The sequence below is a fragment of the Arachis duranensis genome, chromosome 2, assembly GCF_000817695.3.
Source record: "Arachis duranensis cultivar V14167 chromosome 2, aradu.V14167.gnm2.J7QH, whole genome shotgun sequence".
Taxonomy (NCBI): domain Eukaryota; kingdom Viridiplantae; phylum Streptophyta; class Magnoliopsida; order Fabales; family Fabaceae; genus Arachis; species Arachis duranensis.
This window is the reverse complement of record NC_029773.3, coordinates 40,596,849-40,600,730: the sequence shown is the minus strand read 5'-3', so window position 1 is coordinate 40,600,730 and position 3,882 is coordinate 40,596,849.

Genomic DNA, 3,882 nt, shown 5'->3' with positions numbered 1-3,882 from the left:
CTTTATTTTCTTTTTTCACTTAATTTTTGAAAAAGCACAAAAAGATTTACAAAATCATAAAAACCAAAAATATTTTATGTTTCTTGTTGAGTCTAGAGTCTCATGTTAAGTTTGGTGTCAATTGCATGTTTCTGTTCTTCTTGCATTCATTCATGTGTCTTAAGTGATCTTCAAGATGTTCTTGATGATTTCATTACTCTGATCTTTAATTTCTCTTGACTTGAGTGTTTGTGTGTCTCATATGCATTCTCATTTTGTTAGTGTCAGTAGTATACAAACTGCTAAGTTTGGTGTCTTGCATGCATTGTTATTTGATTTTAGTTGCATTTTGATTATTCCTCTTTATTAAAAATCCAAAAATATTTTTAATTTGTGTCTTTTCAAGTCAATAATACAGAGAATTGAATATTCAGAACATACAGCAGAGGAATTACACAGAAAAAGCTGGCGTTCAAAACGCCCAGTAAGGAAGGCAAACTGGCGTTTAAACGCCAGCCAGGGTGCCTGGCTGGGCGTTTAACGCCCAAAAGGGTAGTGGTTTGGGCGTTAACATTCTGGGCGTTTAACGCCAGGATGGCACAAGAGGGAAGATTCTGTTTTCAACTCAATTTTTTTTCAAGTTTTCAATATTTTTCAAAATCAAATCTTTTTCAAATCAAATTTTTTTCAATCAAATCTTTTTCAAAATCAATTTCTTTCCATTTTCAAAAATACTTGCTATCAATTAATGATTTGATTCAACATTTCAAGTATGTTGCCTTTTCTGTTGAGAAAGGTTTAATGTTTGAATCATATCTTTTTGTGCACCAGAGGACATGTTAGTAAAGGTTGAAGGCCTTTACATCCCTGCTGATTTCATAATCTTAGACACTAGAAAGGAAGAGGATGAATGCATCATCCTTGGAAGGCCTTTCCTAGCCACAGCAGAAGCTGTGATAGATGTCAATCTTTCCTAGCCACAGCAGGAGCTGTGATAGATGTCAATAGAGGTGAATTAGTCCTTCAATTGAATGGGGACTACCTTGTGTTTAAGGCACAAGGCCATCCCTCTGTGACAAAAGAGAGTAAGCATGAAGAGCTTCTCTCATTTCAGAGTCAAGGAGAGCCCCCACAGTCATACTCTAAGTTTGGTGTTGTGAGGCCACAACCAAACTCTAAGTTTGGTGTTTAGATCCCATATCCAAACTCTAAGTTTGGTGTTGGGACTATACAACATTGACCTGATCACCTTTGTGGCTCCATGAGAGCCACTGTCAAGCTATTGACATTAAAGAAGCGCTTGTTGGGAGGCAACCCAATTTTATTTATCTAATTTTTATTTTATTGTTATTTTGTGTTTTATTAGGTACATGATCATGAGGAGTCACGAAAAAATCATAAAAATTAAAAATAGAATCAAAAACAGCAGAAGAAAAAATTCACACCCTGGAAGACGCACAGGCTGGCGTTCAACGCCAGAACAGAGCATCATTCTGGCGCTGAACGCCAGAAACAAGCAACATTCTGGCGCTTAATGCCAGGAAGGTGCCTAAAGAAGAAAAGCTGGCGCTGAACGCCAGTAACAAGCATGAAACTGGCGTTCAACGCCAGAAACCTGCTTTACATGGGCGTTGAACGCCCAGAATGTGCACCACACGGCGTTTAAACGCCAGAATGGTGTGCAAAGGCAATTTACATGCCTAATTGGTGCAGGGATGGAATTCCTTGACACCTCAGGATCTGTGGACCCAACAGGATCACCTTAGGATCTGTGGACCCCACAGGATCCCCACCTACTATATCCCCACCTTACCTCCTAATCCTATTTTTGTGATTACTCTTCCCCATGTCACACTTCCCAACACTCTTCACCAATCACCTCAATTCCTCTTCCCAATCACCCCCTTCACCACTCACATCCATCCACTCTTCCCCATAAACCCCACTTACTTTCAAAAATTCAAAAACATTTTCCCACCCATTCCCACCCTAATGGCCGAATACACACTACCCCCTCTCCCTATATATACCCTTCCATTCTACTTCATTTTCACACAACACAACCCCTTCTTCTTCACCTAGGCCGAACCCACATCTCTTCCCCTCTACCATATTTTCTTCTTCTTCTTCTTCTTCTTCTTCTTCTTCTCTTCTTTCTTCTATTGCTCGAGGACGAGCAATATTTTAAGTTTGGTATGTGGTCAAAGCACAATCTTTTTTGTTTTCCACTACCATCAATGGCACCTAAGGCCGGAAAAGGAAAAGGGAAGACAAAAGCTTCCACCTCTGAGTCATGGGAGATGGAAAGATTCATCTCCAAGAGCCATCAAGACCACTTCTATGATGTTGTGGCAAAGAAGAAGGTGATCCCTGAGGTCCCTTTCAAGCTCAAGAAAAATGAGTATCCGAAAATCCGACATGAGATCCGAAGAAGAGGTTGGGAAGTCTTAACCAACCCCATGCAACAAGTCGTAATCTTAATGGTTCAAGAGTTCTATGCCAATGCATGGATCACTAGGAACCATGATCAAAGTATGAACCCAAATCCAAAGAATTATCTCACAATGGTTTGGGGGAAATACTTAGATTTTAGTCCGGAAAATGTGAGGTTGGCGTTTCACTTGCCCATGATGCAAGAAGATGAACGCCCCTACACTAGAAGGGTCAACTTTAATCAAAGGTTGGACCAAGTCCTAATGGACATATGTGTGAAAGGAGTTCAATGGAAAAGAGACTCCAAAGGCAAGCCAGTTCAACTAAGAAGACTGGACCTCAAGCCTGTGGCTAGAGGATGGTTGGAGTTCATTCAATGCTCCATCATTCCTACTAGCAACCGATCTGAAGTTACTGTGGATCGGGCCATCATGATTCATAGCATCATGATTGGAGAGGAAGTAGAAGTTCATGAAGTTATCTCCAATGAAATCTACAAAATAGCCGGCAAGTCCTTCACAATGGCACGGCTAGCTTTTCCTCACCTTATTTGCCCTCTATGTTACTCAGCTGGAGTTATCATAGAAGGAGACATCTCCATTGAGGAGGATAAGCCCATCACCAAGAGGAGGATGGAGCAAGCAAGAGAGACCCTTCACGGTTCTCAAGAGATGCATAAGGAAGCTCATCATCAACAAATCCCTGAGATGCCTCAAGGGATGCACTTTCCTCCCAACAACTATTGGGAGCAAATCAGCACTTCCTTAGAAGATTTGAGCCACAATGTGGAACAATTAAGGGTGGAACATCATGAGCACTCCATCATTCTCCATGAAATAAGAAAAGATCAAAGAGCAATGAGGGAGGAGCAACAAAGGCAAGGAAGGGACATAGAAGAGCTTAAGGACATTGTTGGTCCTTCAAGAAGAAGACGCCACTAAGGTGGATTCATTCCTTGTTCTTGTTTCTTTCTGTTTTTCAGTTTTTAATGTTGTGTTTATCTATATTTTGTGTCTCTACTTCATGATCATTAGTATGTAGTAACCATGTCTTAAAGCTATGAATAAATTCCATTAATCCTTCACCTCTCTTAAATGAAAAATGTTTTAATTCAAAAGAACAAGAAGTACATGAATTTCGAATTTATCATTGAATTTAATTTAATTATATTGATGAGGTGACAATACTTTTTGTTTTCTGAATGAATGCTTGAACAGTGCATATTTTTTATCTTGTTGTTTATGAATGTTAAAATTGTTGGCTCTTGAAAGAATGATGAACAAAGAGAAATGTTATTGATGATCTGAAAAATCATGAAATTGATTCTTGAAGCAAGAAAAAGCAGTGAAAAGAAAAAAAAGCTTGTGAAAAAAATGGCGAAAAAAAATAGAAAAAAAAGAAAAAGCAAGCAGAAAAAGCCAATAACCCTTAAAACCAAAAGGCAAGGGTAAAAAGGATCCAAGGCTTTGA